Source organism: Heterocephalus glaber, unplaced genomic scaffold, assembly GCF_053883595.1.
Source record: "Heterocephalus glaber isolate CG9 unplaced genomic scaffold, H.glaber_assembly_v1.0 deba00001636, whole genome shotgun sequence".
Classification (NCBI taxonomy): domain Eukaryota; kingdom Metazoa; phylum Chordata; class Mammalia; order Rodentia; family Bathyergidae; genus Heterocephalus; species Heterocephalus glaber.
Genome location: NW_028258394.1, coordinates 57,324 through 82,316, shown reverse-complemented (window position 1 = coordinate 82,316; position 24,993 = coordinate 57,324). Strand labels below are relative to the sequence as shown.

Here is a 24,993-nt window from a genome sequence, read left to right as displayed (position 1 = left end):
TCTCATCCTCTGCACTGACTTCTAGGGCCCAGCCCTGTCTGACTGACTAGAATATTTCTACCTAACTAGGATATCTATATCAATCTAAATAAGCAAACTAATCCAAATAATATAAGGCAATCTTATAACCCCCAACCTGCTAGATTTGTGAAACACCAAGTTCACATTCTCTAAAATTGAAGAATGAATTCCAGGAACAACAGAGGTTAAGAGCAGGAAAAATTTATTGAGAGAAAGATAGCTTCTGTCTAAGAGAGACAGAAGGGGGCCTGGAAAATGAGTTTCCCACTTACTCTGTTTCTCAAAGGCATTTTGTTGAGCAAAGCCATGAGGTGAGACAGGTACAAGGTGGGACAAAACCATAGTCAACTAATATGATCCGATGGAAAATCACAAGATGGGCCTAAGGTGAGACAAAACCCCAATCAACCAATCAGATTACAAGTACAGTCACCCAGATAATAGTCATTAAATGGGGATCACATGAGGAAACAAGCTATGTAGCAAGCATATATGGAATGAACAAGGAATTTCCAGAAAGAAAATGAGCTAGGGAGCTTCTGGTCCCCACTTAAGGGGATTGATATCTATTGGCAATATCAATCATTGCTAATCATCCCTAGGGGAAGTGAGTGTAGCACTTTTTCTGTTTTTATATAATGTTGAACTTCAGTGGATATGTCTCAATTGTCTTTCATATTGACTCCTCAAGAGCTGACCCTGTCTAATTGTGTACAAGATATCTAATTTACTTAGCTGTCTACAATATTTACCCCTCTGAAGAAGTATCCCTAACTGTGGTTAGGGGAGAAAAGGGTATAATTTCTATCTAACTGCTTCAAGCTGAGAAGGATTAATGTGAGGGAGACTGCAGTCAGAGGCCCTCTCCAGAGAGCTAATCTCATGGTAGAAGTCATGCTCCAGTTTACCAGTTACGAACTTTCCATATAAGGTTGATCTGCTGGATCCCAGTAAAAGGAATCTAGCACATTTGTTGTTTCTTACTTCTGTGTGATCACCCAGAGTTTGGCAGCTTCTAGGCAGGAATAAACAAAAATTTCAAGAAATTAGAACATATATAATCTAAGCATGAGCAAATGTGAGGTCCTGGGTTCCTTTCCCAGTGCCACCAAAAGAAAGAGACAACAAAGCAAAAACAAAATAGCCTTGGTAGGTAGGAGGACGTGCAGTTTTATCAAGTTCCTACGTGATGCTGAAGCTACTTGTCCCAGTACCTCACTTTGAAATAATTGTTTTTCAATATTTGGAATGGAACCCAGGGTCTCTGCACCGAGCTCCATCCCCAGCCTATGTGTATATGGAGAGAGAGAGAGAGACAGAGAGAGAGAGAGAGAGAGAGAGAGAGAGAGAGAGAGAGAGAGAGAGAGAGAGAGACACCTTGTGTCCAAATGTATATATGCATGTCCATATATATACATAGTATATATACATGCATATATATGCAGATGTATCGCAAGCCGGGGTGTTACGCAGTCACTGAGTTGCCCCAGCTGAGCTGAAGTGGAGATCCTCCTGCCTCAGCTTCCCCAAGCACTGAGATGACAGGAGTGACCCACCGTTTCCACCCTTGAAGAACGCTGGTGTGCAATGCCAAGAAGGGGAGAGGCTGTCCAGGTCTTTCGTGGAAACACTCCTCCATCATCCAGGAGTGGAAGACGAGTCCTTGAGGAGACAGAGGAGGCAGCGAGAAAGGCCGGAGCACCTGCAGCTGCCCCACGGAGGTGGCGCCCAGCAAAGATGCAGACTCCTGGACCACAACTCTCAGGGCTCCTCTCCTGGACTCCCGCTCACACCCCCCGCGCGCCTGCTTGCGCCCTGACCGCGTTAGCGGGGAGCCTTCTGTCCGTGGGAGCACGGGACCTTTTGCCCAGAGTCTCTGAGCTGAGAGCCCTGCTGGCTGAGGGCAGCTGCTTCGTGGGAGGAAACGGATGGGGAGCTGATCCTGGCCGGTGATTAGGAGCCGCACGGGGCGCCAGCTTGTCTGCGAATCAGCGGTGTCGTCTCCTAGGTGGGGCGTGTGAGCGCGGGAGTCCTGGTGCGGGGAGGCGGGACACCCCTCTGGGAAGACGCGCTGTGGTCGCCCCCGCTATTGCCCAGCTGCTCCTTAGCGGCCCGGGTCCTGTCCCTGGTGGGCGGGAGAGCTATCCTGCCCCGCCTGGCCCGGCCTGAGAGCCAAGCAGTCTGTGCTGCAGGTGGCCTGGGCAGGCGGCCGCCCCCTCCTCTAGGGCCCCCGCGGGCGGGGTTGGCGCAGGAGCCCGAGACCGGGGCCAGGCGCCTGCCGGGGGCTGTGGCCGGGTCTAGGTTGCTAGATTTTTTTTTTTTTCCTCTAAAATCCCGGGACACTTTCAAAGGCACTTTGGGTTAGTTTGATAGTTTCCGTGTGCTACCTGGTTGTTTAGAGCATTGGTATCTGTATTTTAAGTGAGGTAGTATGCGGCTGTGCTGGAAACTAAATGCATTTCCGTTGCACTGTTGGTCCTCTTGCTGTGTACTCCGAATTTACAAGTTTCTGAATGTTCCTATGTAAATGTTTGAGCCATTTTCTGAAACTATACTTTTGTTAATGATTTAGAATTGCTGGTTGTCATCGCAGTAATGAGTAAGAGTGACTAACAAATTCCCACATATCCAGTCTAAAGACAAATCACTAAGTGTCAAAAATTATTTGTAACATAATACAAGGAAAAGTCACTGCAGGAGTAATTAACTTTAATAACAACGACAATAATGAGAACATTTGTGGAGCATTTTCTTTGTGCTAGTTACTGCGCAACCGTTATTTAATTAATTTCCGCAGCAGTCAATGAAGTGGGTATAATAGGATACACTAAGGCAACCGATTATGAAGCCAGCCGGTGCTAGAACTGAAATCAAGCTATGTTGGAATCAAAGCTTATTCTGCAGGGCACCTTGTGAAGAGAATCTTTGTTTCATTTGAACAACAAACAAAGGTTCTATATCTGCTACAGAACCTGAAAATGCAGGAAGTTTTGGCAGATATTTGAAGTGATGTGAATTGAAAGACTAATGAATTTGAGTAGTAACGTCTATGTGAGAGAAGCAAATAGGTGAGAGATCCTAAGCATCTCCGGTTAGAAATGCAAGTTGGATTTTCAGAGACAGTGGTTAAAATCAGGAAATAGCATCTTTGTGGACAGAGGAAAAAAGCAAGTTACTAATTACAGAACCGCATGGAACATGAACCTAAGATGTAGGGGAAGGAAGAAGACCCTAGAGGAGAAAGAGGTGTCAGAAAAGACCAAGGAGAAAGTGTCTTTTTATCAGTTACCAGAAGAAGAAAGTTATCTGTGGGTTTCATGCTAAGATGGCCAACAAGTCCGAAGAGATTTCCAAGTGAACTAGTGAAAACAGCTTGTGGAGAGGGACTTTGAGGGATCTGGGGATGGTGAGCAAACATCTGAGAAAGACTAAAGGCCTCAGTAGCCTGTGGGGTGTGATGTTCAAGTGTGGTCCTCAGATCAGTTCCTGTCCAGTAAGTGTTTGCTGTTGGTATATGGTGGGATAAGATTAGAAACATTTGGAACAATTTGTCTTTGCCGTGATAGCCAAAGGTGTTATCTGTGGACTTGTATTCTCTGTGTGTGTTCTTTTTCTATTTCTTAGTCATCCAATTTATTGTATTTTATGAAAGTGTCACTCTGTACTGGATTAAGGCAAACAAAACAAACAAGCCCTTATCCTTCATGGCGTAAAGTTTTGAGAAGCAGTGTTCCTCGGCCATGAGAGCAAGGAAAGGAGAAACATTGGAGAAAATAGATTGAAGAGGAGTATTTTGGATTTGTTTTTGTTTTGTTGAAAAAAAATACAATGAAGAAAAATAAGGTATAAGAAGGAAATCTATCAAAATGCTGATGATGTGGAAGGTATAAATAAGGTCAGGGACCAGGAAGGATAAATGAGGTTTAAGAAAGGACTTAGAGGGCTGGGGATTTAGCTCAGTGGTTCCGCTGCCTGCCTCACAAGTGCAAGGTCCCAAGTTTGATCCCTGGTACCAAAAAAAAAAAAAAGAAAGGACTTAGTGCTGGGCATACGTTTTTCAGCATTGTGATGAAATTTTCTTCTTAAAGAATTCAAAACAATATGGATGTCTACCACCAATTTAAAGATATTTTAACTATAAGGCCACTGGCGTCATGAAAGTGCATCCTTGAGTCTACTGGGTGGTGATGGTAGTGATGGATTGAAGGCCTCTGAAGAAACCAAGCCCTGCGGCCGGGTACCAGAGCGTCTTGGAGAAGCGGCAGACAGTGGCACCTGTGTTCTTTGTAAACTGCATCAATTTCATCAGAAAGCTATACTCTGTGCTCTTCAGGTTCCAGCAGCTAAATATCTGCAGGATTCAAAGAGAAAAAAGTATTTAGAATTAAAATAAGTGGTCTAAATGTGTTGTTTGTTTTTGTGAGTTTGGTACAGGAAAGCAAACACGGACTGGCTTTTATTGTTTGCGTCATGCTCCCTACATGTTTTACATTTTCCCAAGAAAAGTAAAGGGTAATCTCTATCTTTGAATTTCTTTTCATTTATTTCTAAACCTTTTCCTGGAGTGTAAATTAATTGTATATATTGAACCTCAAGAATTTAGTATTTTACATAGGTATTTTTTTATATTGCCCTGAAAATTGCCTAGAGAAATCTGTATCGAGAGGAGTTTACAAGGTGTTTAATGTAAACTAAAGAAAATTTGATTATTCTTCAATGATAACTGCTAACCAAATGGGGTAAAAAAAAATTGCTGTTGGCCTAGTGTTGGAAATTCATGTATGTGATTAGATTTGAAATGTGGATTTTGCTCAACTTCGGGCACAAGAATCCATTTCTGATTCAAGGAGAGAAATTGCCTTAGTGTTTAACAATGTATTGAATTCTGTAAAATCCTGTGTTTATATTTTTCCTAAAGCCCTTGGGGAGGTGCCAAGTGGTAAATATTACCTTTTATCAAATATAATGAACAGAATTTAGAACTGTGGGGCAGTGGATTTTACTGCAGTTGCAAACTGTGTATAAATGTGTTCTTTATAAATTTGTGTTGGCTATTTCACTCAGTCACACTGTTCCACAGCATCACGATCAACATGTCTTGTTCAATGGATTTAAATTTTTTTTCTTTTCTTAGGGACAGCATGAATCTTTTTAACCCAAAGATTTGAATAAGAAATGTAATTTGAAAACCTAGGTATATAGGACTGCTCTCTTAGAAAGTCAGTTTTGGCCGGGGATTTAGCTCAGTGGTTCCGGTGCCTGCCTCGCAAGCACAAGGACCCGAGTTCGATCCCCTGTACCAAAATAATAATAATAATCATCATAAAATAAAGTCGGTTTTTTCTTTCTCACTTTGACAGTCTGTGCTTGAAATTATTCATATTCCTGTACACTTTAGATGCATTTTCTTTTTCTTGTAGAAGCACTTAATTTGGATGACACTAGTACTGTATACCATGAATACATTTATTGATTAAAATGTTTTGTGTATTTGGGGTTTCTATTATTTTTATATAATTGTAGTTGAGATTTATTTTATAAAAAGTTCTGGTTTGGGGAAAAATCGATGAAATAGTGTTACTGAAATGCATTTTTTGTTCGTATTGTTTATTGGCATGGGACTTGGTCTGGACAGTATTTGATGGATTTTCCGCCTTAGGTTTAAAATGCGTCACCCACTTTAGGTGGGCCGAGTTGACTTCATGTGCAAATGATTTCCCATAGTGTGGTAATGTGTCAGACTCTGGTAGCTGAGCGTGCTCCTCAGGCTTTCATCCTTGGCAAAAAGACAAGAAAGCCATTTGGTGCCTGGTAAAATATTTATTTTTAGAGTGCATCCATGTTCCCTAGGACTTTCCTCCTGTCCTTTGGCTTAGATTTGGAAAACCAACCCCTTGTTTCTAGTTTTTCTTTTTCCTATGCCTGTCACTTGACTCCTCTCCCTGGTTAAAGGTAGCTTTCTGGCATTTCCAGTTGTTTGTCCTGGAAAGAATTTTAAATGGATCTGGCATCTGGGAGCCTGCCTTACAGAGGAGAAATCAATTCTTCCCATTTGATGATTTCTTAGAGAAAATTCTCATGCTCTTCTTGTGGTTGGCATGATCAATTTGCAATAGGCCTGCAAGATTATGTGTCTTAAGAGAGTTGAATTAAGAAATACGTTTATGTATGTGTGTGTGTTGTGTGTATTTTATGCTTCAAATTGTGTTTCTTACAATATTTTCTTGGAAATTGTTTCTGTGATAACTTGTTAAATTTCCAGAAGTGATATTTACTAAGTAGTATAAAACTTTAAGGCTACTTGAACGTAGTAAATTGGTGGAAAGATTTTTTTCTCCCCTCAGCATTTCATTTTTATTTTCACCTCATAATGGTGCATTTATTTCTAAATATTTTGTACACCTTTACAACCACATTTTTAATCATTAGGATTCTAGGTTCTCCTTCAACATGGATCTTTAATGACCTTCATTTTGTTGTCTTGCCGCATGTGTTCTCTTTGTGCTTTTATTATGTGATCAAATATTGTAATCTTCATTTGAACTATTCTAAGGTTTTTGTGATTTTATTTTGTTTGTTTGTTTTGGTACCGGGGATCAAACTTGGGACCTTGCGCTTGCGAGGCAGGCGACAGAACCACAGAGCTAAATCCCCGGCCCATGTGATTTTAAAAAAATAGAAAACTCCGATGTTAGAAGCCTTTAGATTTGTGTCACCAGGCAACACTGTAGGTGAGACATTTTAGTAACTCCAAGGATCTGCCTGTGCTTTTCAGTAATAAGGACTTAGTTTTTGATACAAACTTGCTATATTTGAGTTCTAGATGTTGTAAAATAGAGAGAATCTAGAATTTAATAGTAGGGGCTGTATTTTATTTATATTAAACAAATATAAAAATGTAAATGGTCTACTGGCAATTATGGCTGTTTGTAGACTTTCTTCAGTTACACCTAAACAGTTGAAGAATTTGGTTCCTGTCATACACACTTAAAATAATCCAAGACATAGTCTACTAGCACATGGGTACTAGGTATTTTTCACATTGAAACACTTAAAAATATATTAAAATATTTCTGATGCTTTCATTTTCTTGTGTATTCAGCATCCTTCCAAAACAATTCATTGTACTAGAGCTCTGTATTTAAACTTAGCATTAGAAATGGACTTTGTTTTTTAGTATGTAATATAAAGATAGTCTCTAATCCATGATATTTTTGTTTGATAAACTCATATTATGTGTCTAGGTTTATTATCTTCAGAAATAAAAAATTATAGTAGTTTCAAAAATTATTAGAAAAAAGATTTATATTTTGTTTTATCTCTATTCCCTTTGTTTAAAAAGTATTGAAAGATTTTCCTTATCTACACAAAAATTATTTTGTAACTCCATGAAAATGACATTTTTAGTGAATATTCATGGATTTCAACTGTATGGCTATACTTACAATGAGAGTAAAGATGTGTTTCTACCAAAGTGTTTTAAACACTGTTCTATCTTTTCATAAGAATTTTAGTGAGACTGTTTGTTAATATAGCTTGTACTCCTCATCATATAAAACTAGTGAATGAGCGTATTTTCAGCAAGCCACAAAGTCCATCATAACTCCTAGCCGCTTTCTTCTCATGGTTTGCAATTTGAAAGAAATAGCTCTCATGATTTGTTTAGTTTTCTAAAATATTACATGAGGATAAAAGCCAGGAATAGAAAATGCCTAAAGTACTCAGTAATCTGAGAAGGGTAACTGTAACTTGGGTGAAGTTACAGATATTGATGTATAGATTTGACACCTTTCCTTTGGATTTCTTTTGATAAATCAAAACCATCGATGGTATATGTAAGTTACAATCTAAAGAAATGTGATTTTCAGGTATTTGCAAGCATTTTTATGCATGCATTGTGTAAAATCACATTGCATACCAGTGTAAGGAATTTGTTTCCTTTTGAGAAATGAAGGAATATTTACTTGTGCTCTTACTAGTTCTGACCAGGAGGACTTTATTGTTTTCTTTAACTTACAGAACATTCGTGTTCTGGTGCATGTTTTGGAGTGTATACAAGTTTGTGTTTCCCATTTTAGCATGTGCTTTTATAACTTTTATACCCTGAATTTCCAGAAGTTTTCCTAAATGGGGAAGTACTTAGAAATGAAATCCCTATGTTAATCAACAATAAGCATGTATAATGGTTCTAGAAAATTCAAGCCAGAATGGCCTAATACAGTAGTAATGCCATAATACAGTAGTTGCATGCTTGGGATTTGAGTTTTGTTGAGCTCAAATGTTTAGTTCATTTTCTATAAGCATTTATCCATTTATCCATTTTGATTTTAGGAGGAATTTTGCAGTTCCATGTGATAAGAACACCTCCTGGTCGAGGAAATGTTACTGTTGACTGGAACATTATTGGGCAAAATTGTGAACTCAATTTTTCTAACCTTACTGGACAACTCTTCTTTCATGAGGTAATACCACAAAGAAAAGCTTCATGACAAATTTCCAGAAAAGAAACCATTGTATTTTCAGGAAAAGGGAATAGAAAATCAACACCACTTGTAGTTATCATCATTCTCTCTTCTTCATACCTACTTGGTAGTAATTTGGATAAGATTTTCATTGATTAGCTAGCTCAGCATTCAAAATCTTTACAATTAGGGCCGGGGATTTAGCTCAGTGGTTCCGCCACCTGCCTCACAAGTGCAAGGTCCCGAGTTTGATTCCCGGTACCAAAAAAAAAAAAAAAATTGGGTAACAAAATCTTCACAATTAGTTCCTCTCTACTTGCTTTAAATCTGGCTTCTCATGAGCCGGTGGTTCTTATTTAATTAATTTTTTAAGCCACAGAATTCTTGTTTAAATGAAAACATGTTTGGATGCAGTTTATAAGGGCGATAAAAGCAGTAGGTAATTTATGTTCAGTAGCAACACAGGTATGGATTTCCTTCTGTTTGACACAGGGAACAGTGAACACAACGATACTTGTACATCTATTGGATGACAACGTTCCGGAAGAGAAAGAAGTATACCAAGTCATTCTGTATGACGTCAGGACACAAGGTAGTTCAGAATTCAAGTTTGAGTTGTCTTTGTTATTGTCTTTTTAGAAAAAACAAAGAAGAAATAGTTGCTATCTCTGTATTTACCAATTGATACATACCAACTTAAAAATACAACTTTAAATATTGTCTGTCCCATAGAAATATTAGATCAAATTTTAGTATATGTGCTGCCAAAGAGAGCACAGGTCCAAAAAGCACTAGCAAAATATGGGAATGCTTATCTTTATGGACTAAGAGAAAAGTGCTAAAATTTTTCCTAGTTATTTATGGAATTAAAATATACTTTTGAAGGTAGAAATTTCTGAAAATAATTTTATGCTAACAAATCAGTTTGGATTCTGGACAATTATAATACAGTATATGGACAATTCAAAATTTAGTTATTTTCAGAAAATTATCTGGATACTCTCTTCAGTTTCTATTCAGTTTCTAGAATTCTGATAAGCCATGTAGCTAATAAGGGCAATAATCTATCAAGTGAAAGAAATCATGACTTTTAAAAATGCAATATAGATTGTCAGCCTGAAGATTTCTGTTAGGGATGTGAACAAAGTAAACCCTTTTTGGTTCCTTTAATATGCTTTGGAGACCAGGGTTCTATTTTAAGTATGTAGAACTTAGTGCCAAATCACGGTTAGATTTCCTAATGGAGTCCCTGCTATTTCTAGGGGTTCCACCAGCAGGAATTGCTCTGCTGGACACTCAAGGATATGCCGCTGTCCTGACGGTTGAAGCCAGTGGTGAACCGCATGGAGTTTTAAATTTTGCTCTTTCATCAAGATTTGTTTTACTACAGGAGGCTAATGTGACAATTCAGCTTTTCATCAACTGAGAATTTGGATCTCTAGGTTTGTGTTATGCTAGAATAAATTGGGTTTCTGGGCAAAGGGATTTTTACTATCCTACTTGTATGGGTGAAAGCCATTATGAAAATAAGCAAAGGAAGGAAAAATTAATATTTATTAATTCAGAGCAGTACTTTATAATAGCTTCACTTCTGAAAAATTTGAAGGAGTTATTTATTTTCACAGAAATGCTGTGGAATGGACAATCATGAATTATCCGTACCATATGGTAGCGGACCGGCTGTGGATCCATTATGAGGCTGGCCTTGTATATTTTTCTCTGTATATTTTTAATTTTCTCTGAAGTAGAGGCCGGAGAAGGAAATGAAAACATGCAAGCCCTAGGAAGTCTAGGCTTAGAAGTAGCACATCCTCACTTTTACTTTGTACTATTGGCCAAAGCAAACCACAGGGCCACCCACACTCAAAGTCCAGGCAGGGAAGCAGGCCTCACCCCCTTTGGGGTGTCACTGAGCCATGACATGGGCACAGGAGAAGGGATGAATTTGGGGCAATAATGAAAGGTACTGGAGGTGTTACAAGAAAGGCAGGGTTCACAGTGAAACATAATTTTCAAAATTTAAATAATTCCAAAATCTTTTTTGCATCCAATTCAGTTAGGGACTATCAATGTCACATACACCACGGTGCCTGGAATATTGAGTCTGAAGAATCAAATGGAAGGACACCTAGCTGAGCCAGAAGTTGATTTCATCCCTGTTGTTGGCTTTCTGATTCTAGAAGAAGGACAAACGGCAGCAGCCATCAACATTACTATACTTGAGGTAAAGCTCTGATGATGATTTTCTGTGTTAAACCTGAAGTCACCGCATGGGAAGTAGGAATCGATGGAATGTTCTGACATCAGCAGTCACATTTAGTAAGAGGCTTCCCATTTCAAGGTATAAGATTTCACGCGAGGCAAGATTGTATAACTTTCAGTTTTCTCTGTATTAAAAAAATGTTGCTCTGTTCTGTGGATATGGCTCAGCAGTTGAGCACTTGCCTCGCATTTGTGAAACCCTGGGTTTGATCCATGCCCAGCGCATGTACATGTATATGTGTGTATATGTATGTATGTAATTTTTCCTTTAATATAAACTTTGTATATTTTATAACCATAATCTCTAGAAATTTAGTGAATTCAGTTCCGATAGGGTTCTTTAAGTCTGATTGGTTCCACTCTGCTGGTGCCTTTAAATCAGCTGATTTCTTTTCGTGACTTTTTTTTCAAACCACACAGGAGTTCCTATTCTTGATTAGATAGGCTGGCCTGGTGTTATATATTTGATTACAGAAACATCTCGTGATAAACAGAATTTCCTTAGTGCAGTTCCCTCTACAATGGCACTGGCCTGAGAGGTTCCAGAGGAGCCCTTTGATTCCTCCAAAAGACTCACTGGACCAGCAGATCTGGGGCGGTCGGAATCTTTGTGTGGAAGACCCGCTAAAACAGAGATAGCAGGAAACTCATTAGAGGCTGAGGGCAAAGAATATGATTACAGTCAAGCCTAAGGAAATCACAGGGGACTGAAATTGCATTTTAAATGATTTCTCATGGGAAATTTCGTGCTGTTTTTGGACTTAGTGTTTCAACTTCTTAAATACATTTAAATACATTCTTAAATACATTACTGTTTCAGCTTCTTAAATACATTTATAGGAGGTTTAGAAAAATAGTGCTATGGAAGGGGTAAGGGATGGATGTGAAGGGAAAGAGAAAATGAATATTACATTTGAAAAAAATGTTAGTTACTACAGTATGTATTTGGAGGGGTTTCATTTTTAAAGGGTTTTACTCTCTCAAAGTCTTTTACTTTTACTTAATTATAAATAGCATAAACCATGCACCATCTAAAGTCAGTCACTCTTATTTTGTTGATTACCCTGGCATTGTAACCTAATGTAACATCATGAAAACTCTAAATCCACAAAATAAAAGATAATGTCAGTAGGTAGCCGGTAACACAGGATTTGAAAAAAATTGTAGGGCAGTCATCTTTCAAATGTCTCGTGTATGTTACCGAATACAATTATATGGATTATTCCTTAGTTACATTAATTTTTAACCAGAAAATATTTAGCACTTTCTTTTACCTAGAGTTTACCTTTTTGAACCTTGGATTTCAGTTCCACTTTTCTTTCTCCTAGCTCTCTGCAACTTTTCTGCTCCCTGAGTAGCACTAGATTAAAACACTGTAGCCCTGACATAAAAGTAAGCCGTGTCTTAGTCACTTTCCTTGTCTCCGGGACATGATCCCTGACACCTACAACTGAAAGGAGAAGTTTATTTTGCTCGATGGCTACAGGCCCTGGCTGGCTGGCTCCAGGGCAGGATAGCAGGGCAGAGGGGCATGGCAGAGGAAAGTTGCTCGCATCATGGCAGCCAGGAACTGTTGCTCGAAGGGAGGAGACAGGGAGGGGATGTGCTCTTCCAGATCGTGACTCAGTGGCACAGCTCTCTTGACTGGACCCCCTTCCTAACAGTAAGTCAGCCCTGTCACCCCCATAGTTCAGTCATCTTCCAAAAGCCCCTTGGGGGCCATTCTCCATCTCAGGCATAGCAGATGGCAAGCAGGGAGCTGTGGCATGGGCTGGGGCAATGGGAGTAGGTGGAAGACAGTCCTTTGATATCACTGATTCTCTAACTTATGTTTTTCCATATATTACAGGAGATAATCTAAAGACTAATTTTTCACTTTTTATGTTTTCACTTGAAATAAATCTTTATTAAAATGCAAAGCATATATTGGTGTGTGTGTGTGCTGATCTTTTATGTACACACATGCATGCACGCGCACACGCACACACACACACGAGTTTTTACTGCTCCATTTCTACATTTTTTTGTGTGTGTGTTGGGGGTCGAACTCGGGTCCTTGTGCTTGCGCAGCAGGCGGCAAAACCACTGAGCTAAATCCTCAGCCCTACTTTGAGTTTTTGTATCACTCCTGACATGGATTGTGCTAATGCTTATGTTCTAGGCATCTGCCTGATTTCATTACTATTATGTGGATTAGTGATTAATAATGATAGCTGTAGTTCTAAAGGCCAGTCACTGTACATACATTATTTTTCTTTATTATTACAACCCTACGCCAAAGTAGCCATTCTTTCCCCTAATAAAAAGATGAAAGAATTTAGGCCCTAAAATGTGAGTAAATTTGGTACTAAAATTACAGAATTTGGTACTAGATCTCCTTGATTGCAAAGCCTATATATTTTTTTTGTGGTACAATGGTATTCTTCATTTTAAATATGGGCTATTATGGACAGTTGAAATATTTTATTGTTATATTTAAAATAATTATGTTTGTATATTTCCATAATTGGTTTACCTATTATATGGATCTAGGTTAAAACTATTAAATTTAAATAGTTTCATATTATTCAATCTAACAACTTCCTCTAACCAAGTATAAGTTTAATACTTTTATGTTTGTTTTTCTAATTTAAATAATTTCTTCTATTTGCTTACAATTTAATATTTTCTGTATACTGTTTATGCAAATGTATATGTAAGAAAAAAATTTAAAACAGCTCACGGAGTTAATTCCTTTTGAGAACATCCTTAAGGCATGTAATGGGGTTAATTTTTCAGGATGACATACCAGAGCTGAAAGAGTACTTCCTGGTGAATCTAACTTCTGTCGAACTCATCATGGCTCCTGTAACTTCACTTCCTCCCAGACTAGGTAGGATGGACTTTTTGTTTGTTTCTTTTATTCACTTCAAATGACATAACTTCATTTTGTGTGTGTGTGTGTGTGTGTGTGTGTGTGTGTGCTGGGGATCAAACTCAGGTCCTTCCACTTTGGAGGCAGGCAGCGGAACCACTGAGCTAAATCCCTGGCCCATAACTTCATTTTTCAATCAGAAGTGACTCTTGTGATGTTTGTTAATTTCAGCTCTGTGTGAAGAGATGATGGGTTTTTATATTTATTTTAATAGAACATATTATTACAGTTCTGTACATTCAACACTACAAAGATATTAAATATTATTATGTCATACTCTTTACATTTTCCAACTATTTTATAACAATTCATTTAATCCTCAAAATAGTATTAGTGGTTTGGAAGGACTTTTCCTTTCATTTTATTTTAAAATTTAATTACCTATTTTATTAAATCTCCAAACTCTGAGGTGTTATTTTCTTTTAAGTTAAGCAGATCTTTTATTTGTTGTGTTTCCTGGTCCTTTTTTGACCTTTGATCTTTTCCTTTTCATGCTTTTAGAAAAGACTGAGTTAATTCATTCCAGACTGAAAGGTGAAACTTGGACCTTGTTACAAATTTACGTAAATTTCTTTAAAAGTAATGTATTCTTCGGACACAAACTCCTATTTGCAGTTTGGATTGTCTGTAGGTGCGATTGCCCAGTAGGGGGCGATAGTGAGCAGCACTGAGGGTCGCCGGTAGAAGGTGGGCTGGACATGGGGAAGATCAACATGGGTTAGAAGAGAAGCTGGACAAATGCAGTGACCTGAGGAACAGCATTCCTCATTCCCTTCCATCTCTCAGAGTGACAACTTTGCAAACGTTGAAATAATCGTTTTCCTAGATAGTAGTATTTGGCTGGTTTTGGTTCTTTTGTAAAAGAAACTAGAAAGCTCCAAGGACTAGATGGTTTACATCAAGGATTATTGCAAGATGATTATTGTTCACACTAAGAAACTAATGACAGCCTTCCTAATTCCCATGCTCACACTGAGTGTAGCTGGAGTTGCTGACTTCTGCCGAGCTCCTGTTGGTTTGCATCTTCTTCCCATTTTATAGATATGGGAGCAGAGGCTGAGAGAATCGGAGCAATATGCTCCAAATCATGCCACTAGGAAGTGGTAGAGCGATGCTCTTAACAGCGTGGTCTGGTTTTAGAATCTCTGTTTTTTAGCCTCTTGTTCGATGGGCGCAGGTCCCGATTTTCTGTTCTCTCCAGACACTTGCGGCTCGTGTTATCACTGAAAGGTCTGAAAGGTTTGCCAGCACTGGTCTAGAGAAAATTACACTCTCCCTCCTTCTTCCCCACGGTGGCAGAGTGGGGAGTACCCTGAACTAAGATAAAGGACAAACAGTTTTTTGAAAAAATTAACATGCACCAGCAACAAGATGAGTTACTATTTCAAGATTGAGTAATAGGTACTGTATGAATAACATACTACACTTAATTCACAGAATACAGGATAAAAAGGTTCAGAGAAGTTTGTGTCATTTGTCCCTTTTTACTCTCCCTTTCCCTTCTTTCCTCCTGTCTAGTTTGTATTCCTGTCCCTCTTGGTTCTGTCTCACACCTGTTCTTTCTGCATCACCCCCCACCTTCCTTTTCCCATTTCTCTTTCCTCTTTTCTTGCCCTTCTCCTTCCAACGGTGCCCATTTTCCCTCCCTCCCAAAGTGGTGATATTATAAAGGTGTCAATTTTTTAAAAAATTAAAATAATAGAAATAAAGCCATGTGCTCCACTGCTTATTATTTCTTGCTGTTTTTAGTTGGTTGAATTTTTATATCTCAGTGGCTCTTACAAGCAAGAGTGTCCTTTTATGGACACTATAAGCGTTTGTGCCTTTGCTTTCTAGAAACATCTTCTGAGTCACATCAACAATAGCTGTATATTAGGAATTATATAATCTCAAAGAGACTGTCTAAATTCTGTATCAAACCGTGCTTTTAAAGGGAATTTTAAGTAAGATTGATATTAATAAATTTATATTCATTTTAAAGTATGTGTCTGTGTTTTTTCAGATGCAGAAGGCTTGACTGCACAAATTATTATTGATGCCAATGATGGTGCCCAAGGTGTAATCGAGTGGCAGCGTAGCAGGTAAGCACCAGGCTGTGTGAAGGGCATTTCCTGGGCTTACTATCTCCCATGGAGAAGTTTGTAGGAGAAACAGGATGCGCATTCTCTTTGTTCTTTGATAGATATGAAGTAAGCGAATTGCATGGAAGTGTGACCTTGGCTGCCGAGAGGAGAAGAGAGGCTCTGGGCCAGGTGTCCTTGTTCATGTACGCCCAGAATTTGGAAGCCCAGCTGGGGCTGGATTACATCTTCTCCCCAGTGGTAGGTGCCAGTGGTGATCGGGGGTGACTTTTATGAATTACTTTATCATTGTTCTTTCTTCTGAATTATCATGACTTAGGTCTTGCATAAATAAATTAACCTTAATGAGCTGTTATATAAACTGTTCCACAGTAAGTCGGGAAAAAATATTTCCATAGGGTAGATTCACTTATTGCACTATTTTAGCAAATAATGTAATTTGAATTTTTAGTACTATTCGAAAGATTCATGAACTATTTTATCACAGTATTTGATACTGGAGGACACAGTATTTTGTATTAAAGAATTTATATCATAAAATGACCTCACAGTTTTTCTTATGCTTCTTGAACATTTTAACTTGTTTTTCTTTGAACTTACGAAACACCCTTAGTAGTTTTCAGTAGGTTTTACTTTGTCTCTTCCTCCATAATCTTTTTTCTTTTCCTCTCTAATCTTTGATTTTTAAAATAAAATATTGTCCATTTAAATTAAAAAGGTATCATGCAAAAACTTTTAAAAAGGATTTCATGTAAAGTAGCTTATTCTTTACATTTACAACTATATTGTATTTCTTTTCAAACATTTTATAAAGCCTCAGGGTATATTTAAATATAAAACTGTTTCCTTTTACCTTTTTGGCCAGATTCTTCATTTTGCTGATGAAGAAAGGTATAAGACATTGTGATTCTGGACGATGATGTTCCAGAAGGAGATGAAAACTTTCAGCTCATATTAACAAATCCTTCTCCTGGAGTGGAGCTGGGGAAAAATACAATAGGTAATCAATGGTCTCTTTATCTGTAACCCTCTCCATCATGCTGGCTTCCCCAGTACGGGGACAAGAGATTTCTGTACTCAAAATAGAAGATGTTTTAATAAGCATTTCAGAATGTGTGTGTGGCAGTGAAATGGTGCTTTATCCTGTGTGTGTTTATGCTAATAAACAAAAGTAGGTTGATACTAAAGGGAATATTAAAGTATTTCCTCAAATATCACAGTTGTATTTAATTTGCAGGCATCTCCCCTTCAGAATACAGTTCTGCTCTCGTTTCCTCCTTAGCTGCAGGAGAGACAAAGGTGTTTCTCTCAGTCTCCCCTGACACCACAGTATTCTGCGTAGAGCGGTGGGTGGGGTATTGATCTCTGGGACCACTGCAGCCCTAATTCTTCATTTGGAATGGGGTGACATTGTTACTAAAACCTACCCTATCCTATTTCACTGCTTATTAGGTGCTACTTAGAGAAGGTAAAGGAAGAATAAAGGAGGAACCCGTGTGAACATACAGAACATCGGGTTAGAAGGGCTCTTAAAAACTCGCTTCTTGGGGATTTTAAGTTAATTAACCTTTGAATTCCTAGCATTAATGCCCTTTCTGTGGAAAGAAGTTTGATTTTTATATTTGAAAAATATGAAAGAATTTTGAGTAACCAAAGATTGATCTTTACCTTTTTTACTGTATTCTATTTATTGGTGTATTGATAAAATAAATTGATTATTTCTAACTGCAGAAACCTGTTTTCAAGGGTGTGGCTGTTGTTTCATGTTCAGAGAGCATATGTTTGAGATGAAATGATTTTCTTGTAGAACATAGAGAGTTACAGGTACAGGATTTTGGGAAGGGACACCATGTGCTGGTTAAGAATTGTCTATGTGTGAGCAATTCAAAATTCAATTCAAATGGATTTAATCAGCGTTCAGAGATATATGGCCTTAGATGAGGTAGGACCAGGACTTAATCCTTCCAGACTCCGAGGTCTTCTCTCATCTCCTGGCCCTTTTGGAAATAGCTTCATCCCAAAGCCAAGATTACTCACTGTTACAAGACAGATGGTGTTCAGCATCTTTTTTCTGTGTTCCACATAACAGGAAAGAGAGGACACTTAAATTCAAGTATTCCTAAAGAAGTCTAGAGATAATTCTGATTGGGATCATATAGGTTACTGCCCACCACAGTGAGGGAGGTCATTGCACTCTGTTGAGCTTACATTAGGCTTGTAATTTTCTATTTTTAAAACTTTTATGGAAACAATAATTGCTTTGTGTGGTGTTTTGGTTTTTTTTTTTGTACCAGGGATCAAACTCGGGACCTTGCGCTTGCGAGGCAGGCACCGGAACCACTGAGCTAAATCCCCGGCCCTGCTTTGAAAGTAGATATGTCTTAAACCATGCCTGATTAATGGACCTTTTGGTCATTTCCAAAAGCTTTACTAAATGCGCCTGTGCCTGCGTCTTTGTAAGCGGGGACAGTCAGGACTCCGGGTCAAGTGCAGTGGGTGCTGAGTGAGGGACAGGGTCACCGCCTCTGTCGTGTCCGCGGTCCTGGGCACTGGGGCTATTGCCCCATGTCCTCACTAGCAACTGCTTTTGTCTTAAAATATTTATACTGATTCCAACAAATGAAAGATACGTGGTCATATTGTACATTTTTATGCATTTTTCTTCATTTTCCTTTCATTAGTGGGTTTGGCTCTGTTCTTTTTCCTTTGTGTGACCCTGGTTTTTAGGATCTTTGTGGACTTTCCCGTGGCTTGTGTTTGTATTGGTTTATAGGAAAATTGTTAGTATCTAAATTCAGTCTTTCACTGCATACATATATCACAGATATTTCTCCTGCACTGGCATACGTCTTTTAAGTTTATTATGAAGCCTTTTATTAAAAGGGTTTTTTTTAAAACGTAAAGTATCAAATATTTTCTAATAATTTGTTAAATGCTACTTATTTCTTTCCATCCACTCTAAAATATTTTACATTATAATATTAGAAAATACAATAGTTATGAAAAATATACTTTATCGTAGTTTTCCTTTACATTTACTATTTAACATGGAAAGAATTTATTCATTAGTAGCGTGTGAGACAAGGATACAACCTTATTTTTGTCCTAAATGGTATAAAGCAGTGCCCTGCCATCATGGAGAGAATGAAACACCATTAGGCATTGGGTTTCAGTGTGAAGTTCTTTTGCATCGATCCAAAGCTGATGAAAGATGAGGTAGAGCCCGGCAGCTCTCGGTCCTGCCGATGTCCTGTGACACAGCTGGACGAAGCTCGGGCATCCCCTTACCAAGGAGGAGGCCGCTGCCTCCTGCCCCTCGGAGTCTGAGGGCCACTCTTGGGAGTTCGGGGCCCAGCATCTGCAGCAGGGCTGGCCTCACTCTCACAGGTCAGCGTTGTCCTCGGGTGCAGAGAGCGAGCACTGGGCAGGTAGGGACTGCTGCGTGTGCCCGAGAAGGGGTCGGGACAGGGACATTGGAGTGTGCACCAGCATCCGCCACAGCTGCACATTGCAGTGCTGGGGTTTTCTCCTGTGGCTCTTAGCGTTTTCGTGATGCCATCCGGGTGTGTTCCTGCACGAACGAGGCCCCTTCTCTTCCTGTTTAGACCCTCATAGCCAGTGCGCAGATATGTAGTGAGTCTGTACCTGTGTTTTCCTCTACGTGTGCAATCCTGGCCTTGCACACTGGCTCTGCCGCTTCCTAGCTTTTGAACCTCAGACAGCTTTAGCTATAGGTTCTGTGAGATGGGAATAATCATACAATCTACCTTGTAGAGTTACTGTGAAAATTAAATATATGGATGAGAAAGTTAGTAAGTTGTTGATAGTATTGGTTGTTGCAGTTACTAATATTTTTATTAATGATTGTAAAAATAGAAAGCTCTTGATATTTGGGGATTTCTAAGCCTCTGTTTTTGACTCATAATAATTTTTTTCTTGTACATTTTCTTAGTAGACAAACATTTCATTTAGAAAATAGTGACAGTTTGGCCCTTCCTTTCCGTTCTTTGTGCCAGTTTCCTGGGCGATAGCCCTAGGACTCTGCTGCCTGAGCAGGGAGGAGAGATGCCGCTGCGTGTGTTGTTTCTGTTTCTAACGGCAATGGTTTTGCTCTTTGAGCATTAAATGGGGTATTGCTAGTGACTCCTGGGAGATGCCATTCCACTAGCTTGACAAACATGCCTTCTCTTCCAAGATTACAGACTGTTTTTATATCACGAGGGAATATGGAATTTTATTAAATGCTTTAGACAATTTTGCTCTTTTGTTTTGTTTTGTTTTGTTTTGTTTCATTGGCACCGGGGATCCAACTCGGGTCCTTGCGCTTGCGAGGCAGGCAGCAGAACCACTGAGCCCCCAATTTTCCTCTTTTTAAAGAGAAAAACTTACGTAAAATAATGGCTTTAGGTAACGAATAGGCCTCATTTCCAATGACACAACCACGTTCCTCTGGCATTCAGAGCTCGCTGTTTCCGCTCATCTCCGCTCCTCGCCCTCGCAGACCTGGTCACTGTACTCGCTAACGACGATGGCCCCGGAGTCCTGTCCTTCAACAACAGCGAGCGCCTCTTCCTGAGAGAGCCAGTGGCCGCCTCGGTCTCCCTCTCCACGCAGCAGAGCGAGGCAGTGCTGTCCGTGGTCTGGGAGCCCGCGCAGGGGCTGTTCGGGACCGTGACCGTGCAGTTCCCGGTGACCGAGGCCAACTCCTCTGCGGAGTCCCAGGACCTGACCCCTTCCCGAGGCTACATTGTTTTAGAGGAAGGAGTTCGATTCAAGGTGCGGTGTGGCTCTTTTATCTTTAATGTTGCAGAGGGCTTCTCTAAAGGTGCACCCTACCTATCCTCAAAGGGAAAGGAAGCATTCCCAACTGAGGATTTCCTACAGACCCGGAGAGGAGTGTGTGGTCCCAATGAGGTGCAGCTGGAGAAGTCGCTCTTCATGGAGCAAGGGAGGGAGAAATAATAAAACGACATAGAGCTAGTTTGAATTTCAAGCCCATGTCAATGGCAAAATTCTCTTTATATTGTGTATTAAGCATAAACTAAAAAAAAAAAAATCCCAGCCTCACTCAGACACTTCTTTTTGCCACAGTTTAAATGTAACTGCTTATCTTAGATTGCTTGTTTGGGCGTAGGAATAGTATATTAGAGGAAAAATGCTGAGTTTGAGTTGAATTATGACTGTGATCTCATGGAAGTTTACCCTCTAAATTTTTTTATATTTTTTATTTTCTATACTTGTTACTAAACTTTATTTTTAAAAACAGTTTAATTTTAAGATAGTTATACTACCTTTAGACATTTTTCTCTAGCTGGCTATATAAAATATAACTCCAAACTAATATACATAATTCTTTCATCTAAAATAGTTCATCCCGTTAAATAATTTTCCTCATGATAATTTTGTGTAAACTTCAGCATACTTTTATGCTGGGCTGTTGTTATGTTCTTGGAAATGTAAACCTTTAATTGTTCAGAGACACTTAAATCCTGAAATGATATAAAAATTCAGATTTGAAGTTTATTATGATTTTGCCCTTCTTTTGCTGTGTTCACATTTTTTCATTTTTAAATTTTAAATTATTTGTATTGTTTTTTTCCTGTTACTTTTTCATAGGGTGAAGAAAAGCCCTTTCTGTTCATTAGGCAAATTAAATGTTAGGGCAAATTGGAATAAATTTTAATGCACATAACTGCTTTTTTCCCCACATTTTTAATCATGAAATATAATATACAACTCTTAAATGTGTGCATGAATGACTTAAAAGACATATGCACACGTGTAACCACTCAGATTAAGATACTTAACAAGTCTCTCACCCAGAAGCGTTCCCTTTGCCCTTTCCCTCTTCCAGAAGAAATTGCTTTCTAATGTTTATAATTACAGACTCATTTTGCTGGTTCTTGGGCTGTGTCAATCGACTCATGGGGTATCTACTCTTTTGTGTTTGACTCCTTTCACTCAACATAATTGTTGAAATCTGCATGATTGCACAAAGCAGTAATTTCTTCCTCTTGTGTTACGGAGTAGTGTTCCAGTAAAGAGATCCCACTTTGTTGATCCAGTCTCCTGCTGGTAGAGATTCAGATTGTTTCTGATTGGTGCCTGATCCCTCACTACACTTGAGCAGTGACTCCTAGTTTACAATGGGATCAATAAAGTTATAAAGTCAGGGCAGCATAAGAAGTTAGCAAAAATGAAGATGTGAATTTAATCTTTTAATGAGTGTTATTTTAAAATGCTTAAAATATTTATGTTTTAGATACTTTCTTTCAATATATGCCTGTTTTGAAAATCCACATACTAGTACCTTGAAACAGTTCTAGCTATCACATTACGGGGATCATTATTATAAAGAAAAAAGGTGGTATTTCTCAAAACATATTATTTTCTTGTCAGAATGTGTAATAAAGTTCTGTGTGTGTGTGTGTGTGTGTGTGTTGCAAACTGTATTCTAGTAACTGTATCTTTTGATTTTGTTTTCAGGCCCTACACATATCTGCCATATTAGACACGGAACCAGAAATGGCTGAGCATTTTGTTTGCACCTTGTTTAACCCAACTGGAGGTGCCAGACTGGGGTCACGCGTTGAAACCTTGATAACGGTTTTGCAAAACCAGGCCCCTCTGGGGCTATTCAGTATCTCTGCCGTTGACAATAGGTATAATTTATAAGGAGATTATCACTTCAAAAACTAAGTAGGGAATGTTTTTTGACATAAAAAATGTTTGATTATTTGAGAAAGGGCCTTTTAGAATGACCTCTGGAAGATAGATTCCGAGAGGTTGTGCATTCTCTCCCGTAATAGGGAACATCCAAAGGCTAAACGTGTCTGATGTGGTGATGTTATTAGAATTTTTCTGTTCTCAGGTTTTCAAGTAAAGGCCTGCATTATTTTGTGTGTGTGTGTGTGTTTTGTTTTCTTTTGTTTTTTGTACCAGGGATCAAACTCGGGATCAAATCCCCGGCCTAGGCCAGGGATTTAGCTCAGTGGTTTTGCTGCCTGCTGCGCAAGCACAAGGACCTGAGTTCGATCCCAGGTACCAATAAATAAATAAATAAATAAATCCCCGGCCTATTTTGTGTTTTGAAAAATAATAAAATCAATATATATGGCATGTACTTAATTGCTCAGACCAAATGAATGACTCTTCAAACATATATTAACATGGCTGTAGTTCTAAAGTTTCCTCTGGGAGCTACAAATGTTTATATTTTATGTCTTAAAAATACTTTAAGTGATAAATGTTTATTAAAATACAAAGAATTTCCTGACTCAGGACTGGGAATTTAGCTTAGTGGTTCTGGCGCCTGCCTTGCAAATGCAAGGACCCGAGTTCGATCCCTGGTACCAAAAAAAAAAGAGAAAGAAAAAGAATTTCCTGACTCATTTTCCCCTAGTTAGAAGTTTTTGATTTCCATGTGAAGAAATTTAGAAATAGGGTTTTTTTTTTTAGAATGTATAATGTGAAGTTACTGATTCTTAATATTTTCTTAGGATTATAGTATAAGGGTACTGCATTGGGCTTTTTGGAAAAACTCCATAATTGAATGATTTTTTTAGTTCTAGAATCTAGTCTCCCTGGTATATAAAATTTGTGGATGTTACTTGAGTTGCATAAATGTAGTAACGTATCAAGTATGTGCTGGCAATGTGGTACATATTTTAAAATGTATAAATTATTCCTTTTTCTGCTTTCCACAATCCATTTTTTTCTCTTTTTAGGGCCACCTCTATTAACACAGAAGAAGCCAACAGGACTGTATACTTAAATGTATCGCGTACTAATGGCACTGAATTAGCTGTGAGTGTGCAGTGGGAAACGGTATCCGAAACAGCCTTTGGCATGAGTATGTTTCATTTCTTGTATGAGCAAAATATCCCTGCTGGGGCTTCTCCCAGGGCTGGGAGGTGGCTCCTGGGGCCCAGTGACTGAGAGCCCTGCAGAACCCAGGGCTGGGCCATGTTGCTGCAGGGCCAGAGCCACCCAGAGCCCACCCCTGTGGTGACACCCCCACTTGAGGAGAAAAGGAAGTCACTGAGGCCTGTGCTGGGGGCTGAGCACTGGAGGCCCTGCCAGTCCTCTTACAGACACGGGGTTTCCCTGAGGCCCCATCCTGCCTGCAGTGACTGGGACTGCTTCTTCCTGGAGTTGGGTGGAGGCAGGATCTGAGGGCCACTCACTTGTTCAGGATGAAGTAGATGTCGGAGACGCCTGGGCATGGCGGCTGATCTGCATTCCTCTTATGCCAGCTGTGCACTGAGACCTGGGGTTGGAAACTTCCGGAGCCCAGGCCGAGTCGCTGGACATTTCTCGAGCTGGCAACTACATCTGGGGGCTCCCTGTGCTAAACAGGGCTGAAAGGAGCAGCAGCAGAAGCAGGAGGAAGAGCACAGAACTAGGGCCATGACTCCCCATTTTCTTGGCTGTCTCTGTGACCGCTTTGCTTATGAACCCTGCCCCAGGGCCTCCTGGTTGACAACCTCCCCTGTGCCCAGGGGCCTTGGCTGGCCCCTGGAGCCCTGTCACCAATGCCCAATGTGCCCACACAAGTTCCCTCTCGGAGCACAGAGACTGGGAATCCTGCTGCCCCAGGTGTCCTGCTGCCAGCTGTGCCCAAGGCCCTTGCCTCCTCCTCTAGGCAAAACACTGGGATTATGATGGACAGAATGGTTGACATGGTGACTTTGTGAGCTACAGCTCCGCCCAAGGACCTGCATGTGGTCATGATGCTGACCATGATCCTGATGCTGTCAACAAGCAGGTCCCTGGGCAGAGCTGCGGGTCACAAAGTCACCATGCCAACCATTCCATCCATCATAACCACAGGGTATTCTGCCCTGGGGTGGGGGGAGGGCCTTGGGGACAGTCCGTGGCTGGACACTGAGGGAAGCAGTGTCCTCAGTCACTGTGCTCTCAGAGGGAACTGGTGTGGGCCCACTGCGCATTGGTGACAGGGCTCCAGGGGCCTTGGTCCCTGGGCACAGAGGAGGTGGCCACACAGGAGGCCCGAGGTGGCTGGTGTTCGGCCTCCCTGGGCTCTGGACAGGGTCCCATGAGCAAGGAGGTCACAGAGACGGGCAGCAAAATGGGGAGGCACAGCCCCTGTGTGCCCTGCTCTGTGCTCTTCCTCCTGCTCCTCCTGCTGCTACCTATGTGGCTTTCCAGAGCCCAGAGCTTCCAGGACCCTGGCTCAGGCTGGAGAGCTTCCCACTCCTATTACCCGAACTCTACCCATTTCTGCAGCTAC

At 39.9% G+C, this 24,993-nt stretch overlaps 1 long non-coding RNA gene across 1 annotated transcript in view; it reads right to left on the bottom strand.

The window, feature by feature from the left end:
- The window catches only part of LOC147822392 (uncharacterized), a 28,654-nt gene extending 3,664 nt beyond the window's left edge, over positions 1–24,990 (bottom strand). Inside the window, exons 1-3 of the long non-coding RNA XR_015445729.1 lie at positions 23,927–24,990; positions 16,594–21,876; positions 294–4,372 (exon numbers count right to left, since the gene is read on the bottom strand). This is a non-coding gene — a long non-coding RNA (uncharacterized LOC147822392). The remainder of the gene's footprint in view (positions 1–293; positions 4,373–16,593; positions 21,877–23,926) is intronic.
- Positions 24,991–24,993: the final 3 nt, after the last annotated feature.